Source organism: Pseudophryne corroboree, chromosome 9 (assembly GCF_028390025.1).
Source record: "Pseudophryne corroboree isolate aPseCor3 chromosome 9, aPseCor3.hap2, whole genome shotgun sequence".
Classification (NCBI taxonomy): Eukaryota; Metazoa; Chordata; class Amphibia; order Anura; family Myobatrachidae; genus Pseudophryne; species Pseudophryne corroboree.
The window spans coordinates 276,879,972-276,906,783 of record NC_086452.1 but is presented as its reverse complement, the minus strand read 5'-3'; positions in this window follow the sequence as shown (position 1 = coordinate 276,906,783).

The following is a 26,812-nucleotide window of genomic DNA, read 5'->3' as shown; positions in this document are numbered from 1 at the left end:
GACGGCTGGAGTCAGGAAAACTGATTCGCTGTTTATCCTGTATGCACCCAATAAGCTGGGTGCTCCTAGACCATTGCTCGCTGGATTTGTAACACTATTCAGCTTGCGCATTCTGCGGTAGGACTACCGCAGCCAAAATCAGTAAAAGCCCACTCCACAAGGAAGGTGGGCTCATCTTGGGCGGCTGCCCGAGGGGTCTCGGCACTTCAACTTTGCCGAGCGGCTACTTGGTCAGGGTCTAACACTTTTGCTAAATTTTACAAATTTGATACCCTGGCTGAGGAGGACCTTGAGTTTGCTCATTCGGTGCTGCAGAGTCATCCGCACTCTCCCGCCCGTTTTGGGAGCTTTGGTATAATCCCCATGGTCCTTACGGAGTCCCCAGCATCCACTAGGACGTCAGAGAAAATAAGAATTTACTCACCGGTAATTCTATTTCTCGTAGTCCGTAGTGGATGCTGGGCGCCCATCCCAAGTGCGGATTGTCTGCAATACTTGTAAATAGTTATTGTTCCACAAATCGGGTTGTTATTGCGAGCCATCTGTTCAGAGGCTCCGTTGTTATCATACTGTTATCCGGGGTTCATATCACGAGTTGTACAGTGTGATTGGTGTGGCTGGTATGAGTCTTACCCGGGATTCAAAATCCTTCCTTATTGTGTCAGCTCTATCTTAACTGAGGTCTGGAGGAGGGTCATAGGGGGAGGAGCCAATGCACACCAGATAGTCCTGAATCTTTCTTTAATTGTGCCCAGTCTCCTGCGGAGCCGTCTATTCCCCATGGTCCTTACGGAGTCCCCAGCATCCACTACGGACTACGAGAAAAAGAATTACCGGTGAGTAAATTCTTATTTCTCTGACGTCCTAAGTGGATGTTGGGGACTCCGTAAGGACCATGGGGAATAGCGGCTCCGCAGGAGACAGGGCACAAAAGTAAAAGCTTTAGGATCAGGTGGTGTGCACTGGCTCCTCCCCCTATGACCCTCCTCCAAGCCTCAGTTAGGTTTTTGTGCCCGGTCGAGAAGGGTGCAATCTAGGTGGCTCTCCTAAAGAGCTGCTTAGAGTAAAAGTTTTGTTAGGTTTTTTATTTTCAGTGAGTCCTGCTGGCAACAGGCTCACTGCAACGAGGGACTTAGGGGAGAAGAAGTGAACTCACCTGCGTGCAGGATGGATTGGCTTCTTAGGCTACTGGACACTAGCTCCAGAGGGACGATCACAGGTACAGCCTGGATGGGTCACCGGAGCCACGCCGCCGACCCCCTTGCAGATGCCGAAGAGAGAAGAGGTCCAGAAACCGGCGGCTGAAGACTTCTCAGTCTTCATGAGGTAGCGCACAGCACTGCAGCTGTGCGCCATTGCTCTCAGCACACTTCACACCAACGGTCACTGAGGGTGCAGGGCGCTGGGGGGGGCGCCCTGGGCAGCAATGAAAGTACCTATGCTGGCTAAAAATACATCACATATAGCCTCTGGGGCTATATGGATGTATTTAACCCCTGCCAGGTTTTCAGAAAAACGGGAGAAGAAGCCCGCCGAAAAGGGTGCGGGGCCTATTCTCCTCAGCACACAGCGCCATTTTCCTACACAGCTCCGCTGCTAGGAAGGCTCCCAGACTCTCCCCTGCACTTCACTACAGAAACATGGTTAAAACAGAGAGGGGGGGGCATTTTATGTGGCGATATTATTATATATTAAGATGCTATAAGGGAAAACACTTATATAAGGTTGTCCCTGTATAATTATAGCGTTTTGGTGTGTGCTGGCAAACTCTCCCTCTGTCTCCCCAAAGGGCTAGTGGGGTCCTGTCCTCTATCAGAGCATTCCCTGTGTGTGTGCTGTGTGTTGGTACGTGTGTGTCGACATGTATGAGGACGATGTTGGTGAGGAGGCGGAGCAATTGCCTGTAATGGTGATGTCACTCTCTAGGGAGTCGACACCGGAATGGATGGCTTATTTAGGAAATTACGTGATAATGTCAACACGCTGCAAGGTCGGTTGACGACATGAGACGGCCGGCAAACCAATTAGTACCTGTCCAGGCGTCTCAAACACCGTCAGGGGCTTTAAAACGCTCATTACCTCAGTCGGTCGACACAGACACGGACACTGACTCCAGTGTCGACGGTGAAGAAACAAACGTATTTTCCATTAGGGCCACACGTTACATGTTAAGGGCAATGAAGGAGGTGTTACATATTTCTGATACTACAAGTACCACAAAAAAGGGTATTATGTGGGGTGTGAAAAAACTACCTGTAGTTTTTCCTGAATCAGATAAATTAAATGAAGTGTGTGATGATGCGTGGGTTTCCCCCGATAGAAAATTATTGGCGTTATACCCTTTCCCGCCAGAAGTTGGGAAACACCCCCTAGGGTGGATAAGGCGCTCACACGCTTATCAAAACAAGTGGCGTTACCGTCTCCAGATACGGCCGCCCTCAAGGAGCCAGCTGATAGGAGGCTGGAAAATATCCTAAAAAGTATATACACACATACTGGTGTTATACTGCGACCAGCGATCGCCTCAGCCTGGATGTGCAGCGCTGGGGTGGCTTGGTCGGATTCCCTGACTGAAAATATTGATACCCTTGACAGGGACAGTATTTTATTGACTATAGAGCATTTAAAGGATGCATTTCTATATATGCGAGATGCACAGAGGGATATTTGCACTCTGGCATCAAGAGTAAGTGCGATGTCCATGTCTGCCAGAAGATGTTTATGGACACGACAGTGGTCAAGTGATGCAGATTCCAAACGGCACATGGAAGTATTGCCGTATAAAGGGGAGGAGTTATTTGGGGTCGGTCCATCGGACCTGGTGGCCACGGCAACAGCTGGAAAATCCACCTTTTTTACCCCAAGTCACATCTCAGCAGAAAAAGACACCGTCTTTTCAGCCTCAGTCCTTTCGTCCCCATAAGGGCAAGCGGGCAAAGGCCAGTCATATCTGCCCAGGGGTAGAGGAAAGGGAAGAAGACTGCAGCAGGCAGCCCCTTCCCAGGAACAGAAGCCCTCCACCGCTTCTGCCAAGTCCTCAGCATGACGCTGGGGCCGTACAAGCGGACTCAGGTGCGGTGGGGGGTCGTCTCAAGAGTTTCAGCACGCAGTGGGCTCACTTGCAAGTGGACCCCTGGATCCTACAAGTAGTATCCCAGGGGTACAGATTGGAAATTCGAGACGTCTCCCCCTCGCAGGTTCCTGAAGTCTGCTTTACCAACGTCTCCCTCCGACAGGGAGGCAGTATTGGAAACAATTCACAAGCTGTATTCCCAGCAGGTGATAATCAAAGTACCCCTCCTACAACAAGGAAAGGGGTATTATTCCACACTATTTGTGGTACTGAAGCCAGACGGCTCGGTGAGACCTATTCTAAATCTGAAATCTTTGAACACTTACATACAAAGGTTCAAATCAAGATGGAGTCACTCAGAGCAGTGATAGCGAACCAGGAAGAAGGGGACTATATGGTGTCCCTGGACATCAAGGATGCTTACCTCCATGTCCCAATTTGCCCTTCTCACCAAGGGTACCTCAGGTTCGTGGTACAGAACTGTCACTATCAGTTTCAGACGCTGCCGTTTGGATTGTCCACGGCACCCCGGGTCTTTACCAAGGTAATGGCCGAAATGATGATTCTTCTTCAAAGAAAAGGCGTCTTAATTATCCCTTACTTGGACGATCTCCTGATAAGGGCAAGGTCCAGAGAACAGTTGGAGGTCGGAGTAGCACTATCTCAAGTAGTTCTACGACAGCACGGGTGGATTCTAAATATTCCAAAATCGCAGCTGATTCCGACGACACGTCTGCTGTTCCTAGGGATGATTCTGGACACAGTCCAGAAAAAGGTGTTTCTCCCGGAGGAGAAAGCCAGGGAGTTATCCGAGCTAGTCAGAAACCTCCTAAAACCAGGCCAAGTGTCAGTGCATCAATGCACAAGAGTCCTGGGAAAAATGGTGGCTTCTTACGAAGCGATTCCATTCGGCAGATTTCACGCAAGAATTTTTCAGTGGGATCTGCTGGACGAATGGTCCGGATCGCATCTTCAGATGCATCAGCGGATAATCCTGTCTCCAAGGACAAGGGTGTCTCTTCTGTGGTGGCTGCAGAGTGCTCATCTACTAGAGGGCAGCAGATTCGGCATTCAGGACTGGGTCCTGGTGACCACGGATGCCAGCCTGAGAGGCTGGGGAGCAGTCACACAGGGAAGAAATTTCCAAGGAGTGTGGTCAAGTCTGGAGACTTCTCTCCACATAAATATACTGGAGCTAAGGGCAATTTACAATGCTCTGAGCCTAGGAAGACCTCTGCTTCAAAGTCAACCGGTGCTGATCCAGTCGGACAACATCACGGCAGTCGCCCACGTAAACAGACAGGGCGGCACAAGAAGCAGGAGGGAAATGGCAGCAAGGATTCTTCGCGGGGCGAAAAATCATGTGATAACACTGTCAGCGGTGTTCATTCCGGGAGTGGACAACTGGGAAGCAGACTTCCTCAGCAGGCACGACCTCCACCCGGGAGAGTGGGGACTTCATCTGGAAGTCTTCCACATGATTGTGAACCGTTGGGAAAGACCAAAGGTGGACATGATGGCGTCCCGTCTGAACAAAAAACTGGACAGGTATTGCGCCAGGTCAAGAGAACCTCAGGCAATAGCTGGGACGCTCTGGTAACACCGTGGGTGTACCAGTCGGTGTATGTGTTCCCTCCTCTGCCTCTCATACCCAAGGTACTGAGAATTATAAGACGGAGAGGAGTAAGAACTATACTCGTGGCTCCGGATTGGCCAAGAAGGACGTGGTACCCGGAACTTCAAGAGATACTAAGAAGGGACTTGCTTCAGCAAGGATCATGTCTGTTCCAAGACTTACAGCGGCTGCGTTTGACGGCATGGCGGTTGAACGCCGGATCCTAAGGGAAAAAGGCATTCCGGAAGAGGTCATCCCTACCCTGGTCAGAGCCAGGAAGGAGGTGACCGCACAACATTATCACCGCATTTGGCGAAAATATGTTGCATGGTGTGAGGCCAAGAAGGCCCCCACGGAGGAATTTCAACTCGGTCGATTCCTGCATTTCCTACAAACAGGAGTGTCTATGGGCCTCAAATTGGGGTCCATTAAGGTTCAAATTTCGGCCCTGTCGATTTTCTTCCAGAAAGAATTGGCTTCAGTTCCTGAAGTCCAGAAGTTTGTCAAGGGAGTACTGCATATACAACCCCCTTTTGTGCCTCCAGTGGCACTGTGGGATCTCAACGTAGTTCTGGGATTCCTCAAATCACATTGGTTTAAACCGCTCAAATCTGTGGATTTGAAATATCTCACATGGAAAGTGACCATGCTGTTGGCCCTGGCCTCGGCCAGGCGAGTGTCAGAATTGGCGGCTTTGTCTCACAAAAGCCCATATCTGATTGTCCATTCGGACAGGGCAGAGCTGCGGACTCGTCCCCAGTTTCTCCCTAAGGTGGTGTCAGCGTTTCAACTGAACCAGCTTATTGTGGTACCTGCGGCTACTAGGGACTTGGAGGACTCCAAGTTGCTAGATGTTGTCAGGGCCCTGAAAATATAGGTTTCCAGGACGGCTGAAGTCAGGAAAACTGACTTGCTGTTATCCTGTATGCACCCAACAAACTGGGTGCTCTTGCTTCTAAGCAGACGATTGCTAGTTGGATGTGTAGTACAATTCAGCTTGCACATTCTGTGGCAGGCCTGCCACAGCCAAAATATGTAAATGCCCATTCCACAAGGAAGGTGGGCTCATCTTGGGCGGCTGCCCGAGGGGTCTCGGCTTTACAACTTTGCCGAGCTGCTACTTGGTCAGGGGCAAACACGTTTGCAAAATTCTACAAATTTGATACCCTGGCTGAGGAGGACCTGGAGTTCTCTCATTCGGTGCTGCAGAGTCATCCGCACTCTCCCGCCCGTTTGGGAGCTTTGGTATAATCCCCATGGTCCTTACGGAGTCCCCAGCATCCACTTAGGACGTCGGAGAAAATAAGAATTTACTTACCGATAATTCTATTTCTCGTAGTCCGTAGTGGATGCTGGGCGCCCATCCCAAGTGCGGATTGTCTGCAATACTTGTACATAGTTATTGTTACAAAAATCGGGTTATTATTGTTGTGAGCCATCTTTTCAGAGGCTCCGCTGTTATCATGCTGTTAACTGGGTTCAGATCACAGGTTGTACAGTGTGATTGGTGTGGCTGGTATGAGTCTTACCCGGGATTCAAAATCCTTCCTTATTGTGTACGCTCGTCCGGGCACAGTATCCTAACTGAGGCTTGGAGGAGGGTCATAGGGGGAGGAGCCAGTGCACACCACCTGATCCTAAAGCTTTTACTTTTGTGCCCTGTCTCCTGCGGAGCCGCTATTCCCCATGGTCCTTACGGAGTCCCCAGCATCCACTACGGACTACGAGAAATAGAATTATCGGTAAGTAAATTCTTATTTTTAAGTTGGTGCCTACAGAAAGCAGGTGCACATATACAGCAGTGGCGGATCCAGCAGTGGCGGATCCAGCAGGGAACGATGAGGGCGATCGCCCTCCGTAACAGTCCAAGCCCCGCCCACTGATCCTGCTTGGTGGCCGGGACCTGCTGGCTTCACAGCATGACAGCAGCTCCTCCTCGGGCACGCTGTGACTTCATCCTCAGCCCGGAGCTCTTCCCCTGACACAACACGGTCTCGGCCCGCCCACTCCCCGCCCACTGATCCTGCATGGCGGCTGGGACCTACTTCTGGCAATCACAGCATGATAGCATCTCCTTTTCGGGCTGTGATTTCATTCTCAGCCCGGAGCTCTCCACCTGACCTAACACGACCCACCCTCTCCTTGCTGGAAGATTGTTTACATAACAGGCAGCATTCATGGTAACAGTTACAGTCAGAGTTCTCTCTCCTTTGTTCTCCGGGCAGCGGAGCGGCTCTGGCCAATAAGTGCAGAGCTAACAAAGCTTTTCCCTTCTAACCAATGAGAAAGTTGCTTCCATGAGACAGCTGTCACCTGATCAAGACGGGGAACCCAGAATCATCAGTATGTCACCTGCAGCATCAATGAGAGGAAAATCGCACATGAGTTCTGACAAGGTGAGACTCTCCCCCACTGTGACACCCCCGGCCTGTATCTCTCACACACACATGGCACATCTCTAGCACACACCGACATTCATTACACCCAGTGCTCTCAAAGAGTCATACATCACACCAGACACACTCACAGGGACATGCATCACACCAGACACACTCACAGGGACATGCATCACACCTGACACACAGGGACATGCATCACACCTGACACTCACAGGGACATGCATCACACCAGACACACTCACAGGGACATGCATCACACCTGACACACAGGGACATGCATCACACCTGACACTCACAGGGACATGCATCACACCTGACACACTCCAGTGGACATGCATCACATCTGACACACTCACAGGGATATGTATCACTACTGACACACTCACAGGGACATGCATCACACCTGACACACTCCAGTGGACATGCATCACATCTGACACACTCACAGGGATATGTATCACTACTGACACACTCACAGGGACATGCATCACACCTGACACACTCCAGTGGACATGCATCACATCTGACACACTCACAGGGATATGTATCACTACTGACACACTCACAGGGACATGCATCACACCTGACACACTCCCGTGGACATGCATCACACCTGACACACTCCCGTGGACATGCATCACACTTGACACACTCCCGTGGACATGCATCACACCTGACACACTCCCGTGGACATGCATCACACCTGACACACTCCCGTGGACATGCATCACACTTGACACACTCCCGTGGACATGCATCACACCTGACACACTCCCGTGGACATGCATCACACCTGACACACTCACAGGGACATGGATCACACCTGACACACTCACAGGGACATATTTTATGTCTCAGTCATGAAGTTCCTGTGCCTCCTCTCAGGATAACACCTGTAATTCTCAGTGAGGTCTTTACACATAGCACACACACGGGCATATGATTAACTTGAGACATGGGCTGCGGCAACCCTACTGACTGTGACACACAGGCAACAAAGGGAACACTAATGACTATGACAGTTGGGCAATTGAGGGGACACTAATACCCGTGACACATGGGCAACTAAGGGGATCCTAATGATTGTGACACACAGGTAGTGGAGGGGACACTGATAGCTGTGACTCTCGGGCAACTGAGGGGAGCCAAATAACTGTGACACACTTGCAAGTGAAGAGACACTATTTTGACTGCAACACATGGGTTACTGTGACACACAGGATCTGAGCGATATAGTATTACCTATGATACATGGGGAGGTAACAATTATAATATGATCAGGAGGAATTTATATGCTGTATTGTATTAACTTTGTGTGCTGTCATACTAGTATCTCTGTTTCTTATTCATTACCTTACAGAACAGTGTCTTGTGGTTACATCTGTTAACCCGCTATATGGGGGTCATTCCAACTCGATCGCATGCTGCACTTTTTCGCAACTGCGCATGTGACGAGTCCTACAATGAAAGCGTTCGCTGTGGTTAACGCATGAAGATTGACAGGCAGGTGGCGGATTCGGGCATCAACTGACCGTTTTCGGGGAGTGGTGATCCGAACGCAGGCGTGTCCAGGCGTTTGGAGGGCGGATGTCTGACGTAAATTCCGGGACATGACAGGCTGAAGTAATCGCAGTGGGTAAGTAAGTCAGGACCTACTCCTAAACTGCACAAAATGTTTTTGCATAGCTTGGCTGCACAAGCGATCGCAGCCTTGCTATGCAAAAAAATACTCCCCCATAGGCGGCGACTATCTGATCGCACAGCAGCTAAAAATAGCTACCGTGCGATCAACTCGGAATGAGGGCCAATATGTGGTACAATTATTAGTGTGTAATGTCTCTATGTCTCAAGATATACACTTTTTAGATTTGTCACACTGAAACAGATATATAATATACATTTCACGTGTCTGACATTTTCCTAGGTTGGGATGAGGGTGTAAATATTTTCTAGCATTTCGTTATGAATCCCAAAATAAAACAATTGAGAATAATGTGATTTATCTTCTGATAATGACCTCCCCATCATTCATGGGGGGATATTTAATAAAACATAATTATGTCATAGAAGCTGGAAAAAAGAGATACTGTATTTATGTTTTTCCCAGTGACAGTTGCAGCACAGTCCACAATTCAAACAGGGGAGCCACATCAACTGCTAGTAAGTCCTGAACAGCAATGTCTGGCAGTGTTTGGGGTGGCAGTTGGTGTGGCTCCCCTATTTAAATTGTGGACTGTGCTGCAACTGCCATTGGTGAGGAGATATTTATCTCCATCTTCAGAGAACATAAATATCAAATTTTCCAGCTTTTATGAGATAATTATATTTTATTAAATATCCCCCATGGTCCTATAACTTGGGTGTTAGCTGGAAGGACATCTACTGTATCTCCGCTTGCTTTGTGTAACTGGTGGCTCATCCCTTTGCATAAACCCCCCATCTCCTCCTGTGTCATCGCTTCTCTGTCTCACCATAATTCAGGTTTATGAGTTACATAAATGCGATTTGCTAATTGGCAACATCCATGGATTGGAAACCGCTATCGTACCTTAGTAAAGCAATAGCTGAGGCTCCTGAATGTCTGAAAGTGGGAGGGGCAGAACTAAGTGGGAGGAGTAATAAGTAGACAAGGGGAGGGGTCAGTATTATTTCTCTGACATCCTAGTGGATGCTGGGTACTCCGTAAGGACCATGGGGTATAGACGGGCTCCGCAGGAGACTGGGCACTCTTAAAAGAAAGATTAGGTACTATATCTGGTGTGCACTGGCTCCTCCCTCTATGCCCCTCCTCCAGACCTCAGTTAGTATCTGTGCCCGGCCAGAGCTGGATGCACACTAGGGGCTCTCCTGAGCTTCCTAGAAAAGAAAGTATTTGTTAGGTTTTTTATTTTCAGTGAGATCTGCTGGCAACAGACTCACTGCTTCGTGGGACTGAGTGGAGAGAAGCGAACCTACCTGCTTGCAGCTAGCTTGGGCTTCTAAGGCTACTGGACACCATTAGCTCCAGAGGGATCGAACACAGGCCCAGCCTCGGTCGTCCGGTCCCGGAGCCGCGCCGCCGCCCCCCTTGCAGAGCCAGAAGACGGAAGAACCAGGAGAAAATTGGCGGCTGAAGACTCCGGTCTTCAATAAGGTAGCGCACAGCACTGCAGCTGTACGGCATTGCTCCCACAACACACCACACGCTCCGGTCACTGGTGGGTGCAGGGCGCTGGGGGGGGGGGGCGCCCTGGGCAGCAATTAGATTACCTTTTGGCAATAAAAACACACATAATACAGTCTAGCACTGTATATGTGTAAAAACCCCCGCCATTAAAGTACATAAAAGGACAGAAGCCCGCCGCTGAGGGGGCCGGGCCTTCTTCCTCAGCACACCGGCGCCATTTTTTCTTCACAGCTCCGCTGGAAGGAAGCTCCCCAGGCTCTCCCCTGCAGTATCCTGGTACACAAAGGGTGGAAAGAGAGGGGGGGCACATAAATTTAGGCGCAAAAATTGTATATACAGCAGCTACTGGGTAAACACTGAGTTAGAGTGTAATCCCTGGGTTATATAGCGCTGGGGTGTGTGCTGGTATACTCTCTCTTCAAAGGGCCTGGTGGGGGAACTGTCTTCAAATAGGGCATCCCCTGTGTGTGTGGTGTGTCGGTACGCGTGTGTCGACATGTCTGAGGTAAAAGGCTCCTCTAAGGAGGTGATAGAGTGGATATGTGTGTGGGAGGGTGTCTCCGTCGACAACGCCGACACCTGTTTGGATATGTGTAAGTGCTGAGGTAAACTTGTTGCACAAAAGGTTAGGGAACAGAAAGGAAATCTACCCTGGTCTGTCCCTATGTCACAGAGACCTTCAGAGTCTCTCTATGCTCACTATCCAAATTAACAAACACTGGTATCGACATGGAGTTGAACTCCACTGTCGACTACGATAATGCAAAGTTACAGCCAAGAGGGCTGAAAAAATATTCAATATATGATTATTGGAATAAAAGATGATTTGCATATCACTGATGACTCATCTGTCCCTGACACGAGAGTACACATGTTAAGGGGAAGAATGCTGAGGTAAATTTCCCTCCTTTCATGAGGAAAAAGAGCGGGAATCTCCAGACAAGAGACAGCAGCTTCCCACAAGAGAATTCTCAGGATGTATCCTTTCCCACTAGGGCCAGGATGTGTTGAGAATCTTCCCCTTGGGTGTCCTGTTTGCACTAGCTATTCTCAGGGATCCTGCAGATAGTGTGCACATTCTATTATACTACCCTGACCGGCGATTGTGTCGGCATGGGTTTATAGCACTGTGGCAGCGTGGACAGGTACTTTATCAGCAGAGATTGAGACCCTAGTATGCATATACATATAATAAGATGCTGTCTTAAGTGATAGATATATAATTATAAAGCATGCCCAAAGGGACATGAGTATACTGGGTCCTAGAGTCAAAGCTATGTCGATTTCTGCTTGACGTGTCCTGTAGAATATACATTGGACAGATGATGCTGACTTAAGAGGCATATGGAAGGCTGAGGATTGTGTGGAGAAAGGTTCTCGGGCCTGGTCTCCACAGCTATAGTGGGTAATTCTGCTAGTTTACCCTATATTCCTGCACAGCCTAGGAAAGCACGACATTATTAAATGCAGCTTTCGAATAAAGAAACAAGAAAGTCTGAGGTGCATCCTTTCTTGTCAGAGCCGGGGGCAGAGGAAAAGAAGCTGTACAACACAGCTAGTCCCCAGGAACAGAAGTCCTCCCCGGCCTCTACAAAAATCCACTGCATGTCGCTGGGGCTCCACAGGCGGAGCTAGGCCCGGTGGGGACACGCCTTCGTAAGTTCAGCCACAAGTGGGTTCACTCCCTGTTAGATCCCTGGGCAATAGAAATTGTGTCGCAGGAATACAGGCTGGACTGTGAGAAGATGCCTCCTCACCGATGGCTCGACGGGCTTCCCCCCAAGAGAGGGAGCCAGTGTTAACTGCAATTCACAAATTGTATCTTCAACAGGTGGTGGTCAAGGGTCCCCTCCTTAAACAAGAGGGTGTTATTATTCGGCCATGTTGTAATCCCGAAACCAGACGGTTCGGTTAGACCCATATTAAATTAAAATCCCTGAACATATACCTGAAAAGGTTCAAGTTCAAGATGGAATCGCTAAGAGCGGTCATTGCAAGCCTGAAAAGGGGAGACTTTATCGTGAATCTGGACATAAGGGATGCATACCTTCAGGTCCCCATTTATCCACCTCATCAGGCGTACCTCAGAATTGCGGTACGGGATTGTCATTACCAATTTCACCAAGGTATTGGCGGATATGATGGTGCTCCTGCGGAAGCAAGGTGTCACTATTATCATATACTTGGATGATCTCATAAAAACGAGATCAAGAGAGCAGTTGCTGGACAGCGTATCACTTTCTCTGGAAGTGAAACGGCAACACGACTGGATTCTATATATTCCGAAGTCGCAGTTGGTTCCTACAGCTCATCTGCCTCACCTAGGCATGATCCTAGACACAGACCAGAAAAGGTTTTATCTCCCGATAGAGAGAGCTCAGGAGCTCATGACACTGGTCAGGAATCTATTGAAAACCAAAACAGGTGTCAGTGCATCACTGCACCCGAGTCCTGGGAAGGATGGTGGCATCATACGAGGCCATCCCCTTCGGCAGGTTCCATGCGAGGACCTTCCAATGGGACTTACTAGACAAGTGGTCTGGATCACATCTTCAGATGCATCGGTTAATCACCCTATCCCCCAGGGCCAGGGTGTCTCTCCTGTGGTGTCTGCGGAGTGCTCACCTTCTCGAAGACCGCAGATTCGGCATTCAGGACTGGGTCCTGGTGACCACGGATGCAAGCCTCCGAGGGTGGGGGGAAGTTACACATAGAAGAAATTTCCAAGGTTTGTGGTCAAGTTAACAGACTTGCCTTCACATCAATATCCTGGAACTATTGGGCCATATACAAAGCCCTAAGTCAAGCGGAGATCTTACTTCGCAACCAACCGGTTCTGATCCAGTCAGACCGGAGGGGCTCATGTAAACCGCCAAGGCGGCACAAAGAGCAGGATGGCGAGGGTAGAAGCCACCAGAATTCTTCGCTGGGCGGAGAATCAAGTAAGCACACTGTCAGCAGTGTTCATTCCGGGAGCGACCTCCACCCGGAAGAGTGGGGACTTCATCAGGAAGTCTTCAAGCAGTTTGCAAATTGATGGTAACTGCCTCAGGTGGACTTGATGGCGTCTCACCTCAATAAAAAGCTAAAAAAGGTTTTAAGCCAGGTCAAGGGACCCTCAGGCGATAGCTGTGGTCGCACTAGTAACACTGTGTTCCAGTCGGTCTAGGTATTCCCTCCTCTTCCTCTCATACCCAAGTGCTGAGAATTGTAATAAAAGGAGGAGGGAGAACAATATTCTTTGTTCCGGATTGGCCAAGAAGAACTTGGTACCCAGAACTACAAGAAATGATCTCAGAGGACCCATAGCCTCTGCCGCTCAGACAGAACCTGCTGCAGCAGGGACCCTCTCTGTTCCAAGACTTACCGCGGCTGCGTTTGACGGCATGGCGGTTGAACGCCGGATCCTAAAGGAAAAGGGCATTCCGGATGAAGTCATTCCTACACTGATAAAAGCTAGGAAGGATGTGACAGCAAAACATTATCACCGCATATGGCGAAAAGATGTTGCTTGGTGTGAGGCCAGGAAGGCCCCAGCAGAGGAATTCCAGCGGGGTCGATTTCTGCACTTCCTACAGTCAGGAGTGACTATGGGCCTAAAATTGGGATCCATAAAAGTCCAGATTTCGGCTCTGTCTATTTTCTTTCAAAAAGAACTGGCTTCACTGCCTGAAGTTCAGACGTTTGTTAAGGGAGTGCTGCATATTCAGCCCCTTTTGTGCCTCCAGTGGCACCTTGGGATCTCAATGTTGTGTTGGATTTCCTAAAATCACATTGGTTTGAGCCACTTAAAACCATGGAGCTAAAATATCTCACGTGGAAAGTGGTCATGCTATTGGCCTTGGCTTCGGCCAGGCGTGTGTCAGAATTGGCAGCTTTGTCGTGTAAAAGCCCATATCTGATTTTCCATATGGATAGGGCAAAATTGAGGACTCGTCCCCAATTTCTCCCAAAGGTGGTATCAGCTTTTCATTTGAACCAACCTATTGTGGTGCCTGCGGCTACTCGTGACTTGGAGGATTCCAAGTTGCTGGATGTGGTCCGGGCCCTAAAAATCTATGTTTCCAGGACAGCTGGAGTCAGAAAAACTGACTCGCTATTTATCCTGCATGCACCCAACAAGCTGGGTGCTCCTGCTTCAAATCAGACTATTGCTCGCTGGATCTGTAGCACGATTCAACTTGCACATTCTGCGGCTGGACTGCCGCATCCTAGATCAGTAAAAGCCCATTCCACGAGGAAGGTGGGCTCTTCTTGGGCGGCTGCCCGAGGGGTCTCGGCTTTACAACTTTGCCGAGCTGCTACTTGGTCGGGTTCAAACACGTTTGCAAAATTTTACAAGTTTGATACCCTGGCTGTGGAGGACCTTGAGTTTGCTCATTCGGTGCTGCAGAGTCATCCGCACTCTCCCGCCCGTTTGGGAGCTTTGGTATAATCCCCATGGTCCTTACGGAGTACCCAGCATCCACTAGGACGTCAGAAAAATAAAAATTTACTCACCGGTAATTCTATTTCTCGTAGTCCGTAGTGGATGCTGGGAGCCCGTCCCAAGTGCGGACTCTCTGCAATACGTGTATATAGTTATTGCTTAACTAAAGGGTTTTGTTACGAGCCATCTGTTAATTAGGCTCATTTGTTGTTCATACTGTTAACTGGGTATAGTTATCACAAGTTGTACGGTGTGATTGGTGTGGCTGGTATGAGTCTTACCCTGGATTCCAAATCCTTTCCTAGTAATGTCAGCTCTTCCGGGCACAGTTTCCCTAACTGAGGTCTGGAGGAGGGGCATAGAGGGAGGAAACAGTGCACACCAGATATAGTACCTAATCTTTCTTTTAAGAGTGCCCAGTCTCCTGTGGAGCCCGTCTATACCCCATGGTCCTTATGGAGTACCCAGAATCCACTACGGACTACGAGAAATAGAATTACCGGCGAGTAAATTCTTATTTTAACCGCCCCCTGTGGCCGGAGTCCCCCTGTCACATGAACAGTGGCGACCGTGGCCCTTTGCTGACGGCACCATTTTCCTGGACAATGGGCGCTTGGTACCATCTTTAAACTGTATGGGGTGGGTCTTAAAATATATTTTTAATATCTTCACCGCGGTCCCGGACCTCTCCGGAGATCGCGGCAGTGAGGGAGCCCCCGGCGCGATGAGCTTTGTGTGCACGCCAGGGGGAGAAGGGAGAGCTGCTGCAGCCAGGACATTAGCTCCCGCTGCAGTGCCCAGAGGTGCCACCGCTGAGGGTCGGGAGCTCTGCTTCCGGCGCCTCAGCACTGTGGAGGTGGCCATCCGGGGCAGCCGGGATGAGCGTCTTGGGCTTCTGCGCTGCGAGGAGAGCGCCGCACACAGGGAACCTGGCTAGCCGGTTCCCTGCGTGGCAAGGGGACCACAGTGCGCCGCTCAGGGGGTACTGGGCTAGCTGGCTCCCTAGCTGTGGGGGTGAGCAGGTTAGTGAGCGCTGGGGTCCGGGAGCTATGCTCCCGGCACCTCAGCGTTGCAAGAAAGCACATAGCTGCGGCAGCCGGGATGAGCGTCCCGAGCCCCCAGGTTTTAAAAGGGGGGTGCGCCGTAGCCTTGGATCGGGGGCTGCGGCGAGGCAGCAATTTCAACCACACTGGGTGGCAGCAGCAGGGCAGATACCAGTAAGCCCCTGTTGCAGCCAGCTTCCCTTAGTGTTCCCTGCTGATCCTGGAGAGAGCCCTAGCAGCCAGGCTGCAGTGCTCAGGGAGTCGAGCGCTGGGCCCAGTAAAGTAAAACAATGCTTTTAAATGTATTAATATAAATTGTAAGATGAGGCATTGCAGTACCTGGGTATGTGGAGCCTGTGCAGGGCATAGGCTCAGTATATGTACTGAAATGTGAAGTGTATTTAAAGGTAAAATGCACTTACTGGTTGTTATTCCTTGCCAATATCTTTCTTTTGCAAGGATATACACATTGGTAAATTCAGGGCTATGCAGTGAAGATGAAGGCCTAACAGTAGGCTTTAACATTTTCTCTCTAGTGTCCTTGGTTTGGGAGAAAAATGCAAAGGTACAAGACAGCGTTTCCTTGCCAATATCTTTCTTTTGCAAGGAGATACACATTGGTAAATTCAGGGCTATGCAGTGTAGATGAAGGCCTAACATGAGGCTTTAACATTTTCTCTCTAGTGTCCTTGGTTTGGGAGAAAAATGCAAAGGTTTTTGACAGCTTTTCCTTGCCAATATATTTCTTTTGCAAGGAGATACACATTGGTAAATTCGGGGCTATGCAGTGTAGATGAAGGCCTAACAGGAGGCTTTAACATTTTCTCTCTAGTGTCCTTGGTTTGGGAGAAAAATGCAAAGGTATTTGACAGCTTTTCCTTGCCAATATCTTTCTTTTGCAAGGAGATACACATTGGTAAATTTAGGGCTTTGAAGGCCTAACAGGAGGCTTTCAAATTTTCTCTCTAGTGTCCTTGGTTTGGGAGAAAAAGGCAAAGGTACAAGACAGCTTTTCCATGACAATATCTTTCTTTTGCAAGGAGATACACATTGGTAAATTTAGAGAGATGCAGTGTAGATGAAGGCCTAACATAAGGCTTTAAAATTTTCTCTCTAGTGTCCTTGGTTTGGGAGAAAAATGCAAAGGTACAAGACAGCTTTTCCTTGCCAATATCTTTATTTTGTAAGGAGATACAAATTGGTAAATTCAGGGCTATGCAGTGTAGATGAAGGCCTAACAGGAGGCTTTACAATTTTCTCACTAGTGTCCTTAGTTTGGGAGAAAAATGCAAAGGTACAAGACAGCTTTTCCTTGCCAATATCTTTCTTTTGCAAGGAGATACACATTGGTAAATTCAGGGTTTTGCAGTGTAGATGACGGCCTAACAGGAGGCTTTAAAAGTTTCTCTCTAGTGTCCTTGGTTTGGGAGAAAAATGCAAAGGTACAAGACAGCTTTTCCTTGCCAATATCTTTCTTTTGCAAGGAGATACACATTGGTAAATTCAGGGCTATGCAGTGAAGTTGAAGGCCTAACAGTAGGCTTTAACATTTTCTCTCTAGTGTCCTTGGTTTGGGAGAAAAATGCAAAGGTACAATACAGCTTTTCCTTGCCAATTTCTTTCTTTTGCAAGGAGATACACATTGGTAAATTCAGGGCTATGCAGTGTATATGAAAGCCTAACAGGAGGCTTTAAAATTTTCTCTGTAGTGTTCTTGGTTTGGGAGAAAAATGCAAAGGTACAAGACAGCTTTTCCTTGCCTATTTCTTTCTTTTGCAAGGAGATACACATTGGTAAATTCAGGGCTATGCAGTGTATATGAAAGCCTAACAGGAGGCTTTAAAATTTTCTCACTAGTGTCCTTGGTTTGGGAGAAAAATGCAAAAGTACAAGACTGCATTTCCTTGCCAATATCTTTCTTTTGCAAGGAGATACACATTGGTAAATTCATGGCTATGCAGTGAAGATGAAGGCCTAACAGAAGGCTTTAAAATGTTCTCTCTAGTGTCCTTGGTTTGGGAGAAAAATGCAAAAGTACAAGACAACATTTCCTTGCCAATATCTTTCTTTTGCAAGGAGATACACATTGGTAAATTCAGGGCTATGCAGTGAAGTTGAAGGCCTAACAGTAGGCTTTAACATTTTCTCTCTAGTGTCCTTGGTTTGGGAGAAAAATGCAAAGGTACAAGACAGCTTTTCCTTGCCAATTTCTTTCTTTTGCAAGGAGATACACATTAGTAAATTCAGGGCTATGCAGTGTAGATGAAGGCCTAACAGGAGGCTTTAAAATTTTCTCTGTAGTGTTCTTGGTTTGGGAGAAAAATGCAAAGGTACAAGACAGCTTTTTCTTGCCTATTTCTTTCTTTTGCAAGGAGATACACATTGGTAAATTCAGGGCTATGCAGTGTAGATGAAGGCCTAACAGGAGGCTTTAAAAGTTTCTCTCTAGTGTCCTTGGTTTGGGAGAAAAATGCAAAAGTACAAGACAGCTTTTCCTTGCCAATTTCTTTCTTTTGCAAGGAGATACACTTTGGTAAATTCAGGGATATGCAGTGTATATGAAGGCCGGACAGGAGGCTTTAAAATTTTCTCTGTAGTGTTCTTGGTTTGGGAGAAAAATGCAAAGGTACAAGACAGCTTTTCCTTGCCTATTTCTTTCTTTTGCAAGGAGATACACATTGGTAAATCCAGGGCTATGCAGTGTATATGAAGGCCTAAGAGGAGGCTTTAAAAGTTTCTCTCTAGTGTCCTTGGTTTGGGAGAAAAATGCAAAGGTACAAGACTGCTTTTCCTTGCCAATATCTTTCTTTTGCAAGGAGATACACATTGGTAAATTCAGGGCTATGCAGTAAAGTTGGAGGCCTAACAGTAGGCTTTAACATTTTCTCTCTAGTGTCCTTGGTTTGGGAGAAAAATGCAAAGGTACAAGACAGCTTTTCCTTGCCAATTTCTTTCTTTTGCAAGGAGATACACATTGGTAAATTCAGGGCTATGCAGTGTATATGAAAGCCTAACAGGAGGCTTTAAAATTTTCTCTGTAGTGTCCTTGGTTTGGAAGAAAAATGCAAAAGTACAAGACAGCATTTCCTTGCCAATATCTTTCTTTTGCAAGGAGATACACATTGGTAAATTCAGGGCTATGCAGTAAAGTTGGAGGCCTAACAGTAGGCTTTAACATTTTCTCTCTAGTGTCCTTGGTTTGGGAGAAAAATGCAAAGGTACAAGACAGCTTTTCCTTGCCTATTTCTTTCTTTTGCAAGGAGATACACATTGGTAAATCCAGGGCTATGCAGTGTATATGAAGGCCTAAGAGGAGGCTTTAAAAGCTTCTCTCTAGTGTCCTTGGTTTGGAAGAAAAATGCAAAAGTACAAGACAGCATTTCCTTGCCAATATCTTTCTTTTGCAAGGAGATACACATTGGAAAATTCAGGGCTATGCAGTGTAGATGACGGCCTAACAGGATGCTTTAAAAGTTTCTCTCTAGTATCCTTGGTTTGGGAGAAAAATGCAAAGGTACAAGACAGCTTTTCCTTGCCAATATCTTTCTTTTGCAAGGAGATGCACATTGGTAAATTCAGGGCAATGCAGTGTATATGAAGGCCTAACAGGAGGCTTTAAAATTTTCTCTGTAGTGTTCTTGGTTTGGGAGAAAAATGCAAAGGTACAAGACAGCTTTTCCATGCCTATTACTTTCTTTTGCAAGGAGATACACATTGGTAACTTCAGGGCTATGCAGTGTAGATAAGGGCCTAACAGGAGGCTTTAAAAGTTTATCTCTAGTGTCCTTGGTTTGGGAGAAAAATGCAAAGGTATTTGACAGCTTTTCCTTGCCAATATCTTTCTTTTGCAAGGAGATACACATTGGTAAATTCAGGGCTATGCAGTGTAGATGAAGGCCTAACATGAGGCTTTAACATTTTCTCTCTAGTGTCCTTGGTTTGGGAGAAAAATGCAAAGGTATTTGACAGCTTTTCCTTGCCAATATATTTCTTTTGCAAGGAGATACACATTGGTAAATTTAGGGCTAGGAAGGCCTAACAGGAGGCTTTAAAAGTTTATCTCTAGTGTCCTTGGTTTGGGAGAAAAAGGCAAAGGTACAAGACAGCTTTTCCATGACAATATCTTTCTTTTGCAAGGAGATACACATTGGTAAATTTAGAGATATGCAGTGTAGATGAAGGCCTAACATAAGGCTTTAAAATTTTCTCTCTAGTGTCCTTGGTTTGGGAGAAAAATGCAAAGGTACAAGACAGCTTTTCCTTGCCAATATCTTTATTTTGTAAGGAGATACAAATTGGTAAATTCAGGGCTATGCAGTGTAGATGAAGGCCTAACAGGAGGCTTTAAAATTTTCTCACTAGTGTCCTTAGTTTGGGAGAAAAATGCAAAGGTACAAGACAGCTTTTCCTTGCCAATATCTTTCTTTTGCAAGGAGACACACATTGGTAAATTCAGGGCTATGCAGTGAAGATGACGGACTAACAGTAGGCTTTAACATTTTCTCTCTAGTGTTCTTGGTTTGGGAGAAAAATGCAAAAGTACAAGACAGCTTTTCCTTGCCAATTTCTTTCTTTTGCAAGGAGATACACATTGGTAAATTCAGGGATATGCAGTGTATATGAAGGCCGTACAGGAGGCTTTAAAATTTTCTCTGTAGTGTTCTTGGTTTGGGAGAAAAATGCAAAGGTACAAGACAGCTTTTCCTTGCCTATTTCTTTCTTTTGCAAGGAGATACACATTGGTAAATTCAGGGTTTTGCAGTGTAGACGACGGCCTAACAGGAGGCTTTAAAAGTTTCTCTCTAGTGTCCTTGGTTTGGGAGAAAAATGCAAAGGTACAAGACAGCTTTTCCTTGCCAATATCTTTCTTTTGCAAGGAGATACACATTGGTAAATTCAGGGCTATGCAGTGAAATTGAAGGCCTAACAGTAGGCTTTAACATTTTCTCTCTAGTGTCCTTGGTTTGGGAGAAAAATGCAAAGGTACAAGAAAGCTTTTCCTTGCCAATTTCTTTCTTTTGCAAGGAGATACACATTGGTAAATTCAGGGCTATGCAGTGTATATGAAAGCCTAACAGGAGGCTTTAAAATTTTCTCTGTAGTGTTCTTGGTTTGGGAGAAAAATGCAAAGGTACAAGACAGCTTTTCCTTGCCTATTTCTTTCTTTTGCAAGGAGATACACATTGGTAAATTCAGGGCTATGCAGTGTATATGAAAGCCTAACAGGAGGCTTTAAATTTTTCTCACTACTGTCCTTGGTTTGGGAGAAAAATGCAAAGGTACAAGACTGCATTTCCTTGCCAATATCTTTCTTTTGCAAGGAGATACACATTGGTAAATTCATGGCTATGCAGTGAAGATGAAGGCCTAACAGAAGGCTTTAAAATTTTCTCTCTAGTGTCCTTGGTTTGGGAGAAAAATGCAAAAGTACAAGACAACATTTCCTTGCCAATATCTTTCTTTTGCAAGGAGATACACATTGGTAAATTCAGGGCTATGCAGTGAAGTTGAAGGCCTAACAGTAGGCTTTAACATTTTCTCTCTAGTGTCCTTGGTTTGGGAAAAAATTGCAAAGGTACAAGACAGCTTTTCCTTGCCAATTTCTTTCTTTTGCAAGGAGATACACATTAGTAAATTCAGGGCTATGCAGTGTAGATGAAGGCCTAACAGGAGGCTTTAAAATTTTCTCTGTAGTGTTCTTGGTTTGGGAGAAAAATGCAAAGGTACAAGACAGCTTTTTCTTGCCTATTTCTTTCTTTTGCAAGGAGATACACATTGGTAAATTCAGGGCTATGCAGTGTAGATAAAGGCCTAACAGGAGGCTTTAAAAGTTTCTCTCTAGTGTCCTTGGTTTGGGAGAAAAATGCAAAAGTACAAGACAGCTTTTCCTTGCCAATTTCTTTCTTTTGCAAGGAGATACACATTGGTAAATTCAGGGATATGCAGTGTATATGAAGGCCGGACAGGAGGCTTTAAAATTTTCTCTGTAGTGTTCTTGGTTTGGGAGAAAAATGCAAAGGTACAAGACAGCTTTTCCTTGCCTATTTCTTTCTTTTGCAAGGAGATACACATTGGTAAATCCAGGGCTATGCAGTGTATATGAAGGCCTAAGAGGAGGCTTTAAAAGCTTCTCTCTAGTGTCCTTGGTTTGGAAAAAAATGCAAAAGTACAAGACAGCATTTCCTTGCCAATATCTTTCTTTTGCAAGGAGATACACATTGGTAAATTCAGGGCTATGCAGTGTAGATGACGGCCTAACAGGAGGCTTTAAAAGTTTCTCTCTAGTGTCCTTGGTTTGGGAGAAAAATGCAAAGGTACAAGACAGCTTTTCCTTGCCAATATCTTTCTTTTGCAAGGAGATACACATTGGTAAATTCAGGGCTATGCAGTAAAGTTGGAGGCCTAACAGTAGGCTTTAACATTTTCTCTCTAGTGTCCTTGGTTTGGGAGAAAAATGCAAAGGTACAAGACAGCTTTTCCTTGCCAATTTCTTTCTTTTGCAAGGAGATACACATTGGTAAATTCAGGGCTATGCAGTGTAGATGAAAGCCTAACAGGAGGCTTTAAAATTTTCTCTGTAGTGTTCTTGGTTTGGGAGAAAAATGCAAAAGTACAAGACAGCATTTCCTTGCCAATATCTTTCTTTTGCAAGGAGATACACATTGGTAAATTCAGGGCTATGCAGTGTAGATGACGGCCTAACAGGATGCTTTAAAAGTTTCTCTCTAGTGTCCTTGGTTTGGGAGAAAAATGCAAAGGTACAAGACAGCTTTTCCTTGCCAATTTCTTTCTTTTGCAAGGAGATACACATTGGTAGATTCAGGGCTATGCAGTGTATATGAAGGCCTAACAGGAGGCTTTAAAATTTTCTCTGTAGTGTTCTTGGTTTGGGAGAAAAATGCAAAGGTACAAGACAGCTTTTCCATGCCTATTACTTTCTTTTGCAAGGAGATACACATTGGTAACTTCGGGGCTATGCAGTGTAGATAAGGGCCTAACAGGAGGCTTTAAAAGTTTATCTCTAGTGTCCTTGGTTTGGGAGAAAAATGCAAAGGTATTTGACAGCTTTTCCTTGCCAATATCTTTCTTTTGCAAGGAGATACACATTGGTAAATTCAGGGCTATGCAGTGTAGATGAAGGCCTAACATGAGGCTTTAACATTTTCTCTCTAGTGTCCTTGGTTTGGGAGAAAAATGCAAAGGTATTTGACAGCTTTTCCTTGCCAATATATTTCTTTTGCAAGGAGATACACATTGGTAAATTCGGGGCTATGCAGTGTAGATGAAGGCCTAACAGGAGGCTTTAACATTTTCTCTCTAGTGTCCTTGGTTTGGGAGAAAAATGCAAAGGTATTTGACAGCTTTTCCTTGCCAATATCTTTCTTTTGCAAGGAGATACACATTGGTAAATTTAGGGCTATGAAGGCCTAACAGGAGGCTTTCAAATTTTCTCTCTAGTGTCCTTGGTTTGGGAGAAAAAGGCAAAGGTACAAGACAGCTTTTCCATGACAATATCTTTCTTTTGCAAGGAGATACACATTGGTAAATTTAGAGATATGCAGTGTAGATGAAGGCCTAACATAAGGCTTTAAAATTTTCTCTCTAGTGTCCTTGGTTTGGGAGAAAAATGCAAAGGTACAAGACAGCTTTTCCTTGCCAATATCTTTATTTTGTAAGGAGATACAAATTGGTAAATTCAGGGCTATGCAGTGTAGATGAAGGCCTAACAGGAGGCTTTAAAATTTTCTCACTAGTGTCCTTAGTTTGGGAGAAAAATGCAAAGGTACAAGACAGCTTTTCCTTGCCAATATCTTTCTTTTGCAAGGAGATACACATTGGTAAATTCAGGGCTATGCAGTGAAGATGACGGACTAACAGTAGGCTTTAACATTTTCTCTCTAGTGTTCTTGGTTTGGGAGAAAAATGCAAAAGTACAAGACAGCTTTTCCTTGCCAATTTCTTTCTTTTGCAAGGAGATACACATTGGTAAATTCAGGGATATGCAGTGTATATGAAGGCCGGACAGGAGGCTTTAAAATTTTCTCTGTAGTGTTCTTGGTTTGGGAGAAAAATGCAAAGGTACAAGACAGCTTTTTCTTGCCTATTTCTTTCTTTTGCAAGGAGATACACATTGGTAAATTCAGGGCTATGCAGTGTAGATGAAGGCCTAACAGGAGGCTTTAAAAGTTTCTCTCTAGTGTCCTTGGTTTGGGAGAAAAATGCAAAAGTACAAGACAGCTTTTCCTTGCCAATTTCTTTCTTTTGCAAGGAGATACACATTGGTAAATTCAGGGATATGCAGTGTATATGAAGGCCGGACAGGAGGCTTTAAAATTTTCTCTGTAGTGTTCTTGGTTTGGGAGAAAAATGCAAAGGTACAAGACAGCTTTTCCTTGCCTATTTCTTTCTTTTGCAAGGAGATACACATTGGTAAATCCAGGGCTATGCAGTGTATATGAAGGCCTAAGAGGAGGCTTTAAAAGCTTCTCTCTAGTGTCCTTGGTTTGGGAGAAAAATGCAAAAGTACAAGACAGCATTTCCTTGCCAATATCTTTCTTTTGCAAGGAGATACACATTGGTAAATTCAGGGCTATGCAGTGTAGATGACGGCCTAACAGGAGGCTTTAAAAGTTTCTCTCTAGTGTCCTTGGTTTGGGAGAAAAATGCAAAGGTACAAGACAGCTTTTCCTTGCCAATATCTTTCTTTTGCAAGGAGATACACATTGGTAAATTCAGGGCTATGCAGTAAAGTTGGAGGCCTAACAGTAGGCTTTAACATTTTCTCTCTAGTGTCCTTGGTTTGGGAGAAAAATGCAAAGGTACAAGACAGCTTTTCCTTGCCAATTTCTTTCTTTTGCAAGGAGATACACATTGGTAAATTCAGGGCTATGCAGTGTATATGAAAGCCTAACAGGAGGCTTTAAAATTTTCTCTGTAGTGTTCTTGGTTTGGGAGAAAAATGCAAAAGTACAAGACAGCATTTCCTTGCCAATATCTTTCTTTTGCAAGGAGATACACATTGGTAAATTCAGGGCTATGCAGTGTAGATGACGGCCTAACAGGATGCTTTAAAAGTTTCTCTCTAGTGTCCTTGGTTTGGGAGAAAAATGCAAAGGTACAAGACAGCTTTTCCTTGCCAATTTCTTTCTTTTGCAAGGAGATACACATTGGTAGATTCAGGGCTATGCAGTGTATATGAAGGCCTAACAGGAGGCTTTAAAATTTTCTCTGTAGTGTTCTTGGTTTGGGAGAAAAATGCAAAGGTACAAGACAGCTTTTCCTTGCCTATTTCTTTCTTTTGCAAGGAGATACACATTGGTAAATTCAGGGCTATGCAGTGTATATGAAAGCCTAACAGGAGGCTTTAAAATTTTCTCACTAGTGTCCTTGGTTTGGGAGAAAAATGCAAAAGTACAAGACTGCATTTCCTTGCCAATATCTTTCTTTTGCAAGGAGATACACATTGGTAAATTCATGGCTATGCAGTGAAGATGAAGGCCTAACAGAAGGCTTTAAAATTTTCTCTGTAGTGTTCTTGGTTTGGGAGAAAAATGCAAAGGTACAAGACAGCTTTTCCATGCCTATTACTTTCTTTTGCAAGGAGATACACATTGGTAACTTCAGGGCTATGCAGTGTAGATAAGGGCCTAACAGGAGGCTTTAAAAGTTTATCTCTAGTGTCCTTGGTTTGGGAGAAAAATGCAAAAGTACAAGACAGCTTTTCCTTGCCAATTTCTTTCTTTTGCAAGGAGATACACATTGGTAAATTCAGGGATATGCAGTGTATATGAAGGCCGGACAGGAGGCTTTAAAATTTTCTCTGTAGTGTTCTTGGTTTGGGAGAAAAATGCAAAGGTACAAGACAGCTTTTCCTTGCCTATTTCTTTCTTTTGCAAGGAGATACACATTGGTAAATCCAGGGCTATGCAGTGTATATGAAGGCCTAAGAGGAGGCTTTAAAAGCTTCTCTCTAGTGTCCTTGGTTTGGGAGAAAAATGCAAAAGTACAAGACAGCATTTCCTTGCCAATATCTTTCTTTTGCAAGGAGATACACATTGGTAAATTCAGGGCTATGCAGTGTAGATGACGGCCTAACAGGAGGCTTTAAAAGTTTCTCTCTAGTGTCCTTGGTTTGGGAGAAAAATGCAAAGGTACAAGACAGCTTTTCCTTGCCAATATCTTTCTTTTGCAAGGAGATACACATTGGTAAATTCAGGGCTATGCAGTAAAGTTGGAGGCCTAACAGTAGGCTTTAACATTTTCTCTCTAGTGTCCTTGGTTTGGGAGAAAAATGCAAAGGTACAAGACAGCTTTTCCTTGCCAATTTCTTTCTTTTGCAAGGAGATACACATTGGTAAATTCAGGGCTATGCAGTGTATATGAAAGCCTAACAGGAGGCTTTAAAATTTTCTCTGTAGTGTTCTTGGTTTGGGAGAAAAATGCAAAAGTACAAGACAGCATTTCCTTGCCAATATCTTTCTTTTGCAAGGAGATACACATTGGTAAATTCAGGGCTATGCAGTGTAGATGACGGCCTAACAGGATGCTTTAAAAGTTTCTCTCTAGTGTCCTTGGTTTGGGAGAAAAATGCAAAGGTACAAGACAGCTTTTCCTTGCCAATTTCTTTCTTTTGCAAGGAGATACACATTGGTAGATTCAGGGCTATGCAGTGTATATGAAGGCCTAACAGGAGGCTTTAAAATTTTCTCTGTAGTGTTCTTGGTTTGGGAGAAAAATGCAAAGGTACAAGACAGCTTTTCCATGCCTATTACTTTCTTTTGCAAGGAGATACACATTGGTAACTTCAGGGCTATGCAGTGTAGATAAGGGCCTAACAGGAGGCTTTAAAAGTTTATCTCTAGTGTCCTTGGTTTGGGAGAAAAATGCAAAGGTATTTGACAGCTTTTCCTTGCCAATATCTTTCTTTTGCAAGGAGATACACATTGGTAAATTCAGGGCTATGCAGTGTAGATGAAGGTCTAACATGAGGCTTTAACATTTTCTCTCTAGTGTCCTTGGTTTGGGAGAAAAATGCAAAGGTATTTGACAGCTTTTCCTTGCCAATATATTTCTTTTGCAAGGAGATA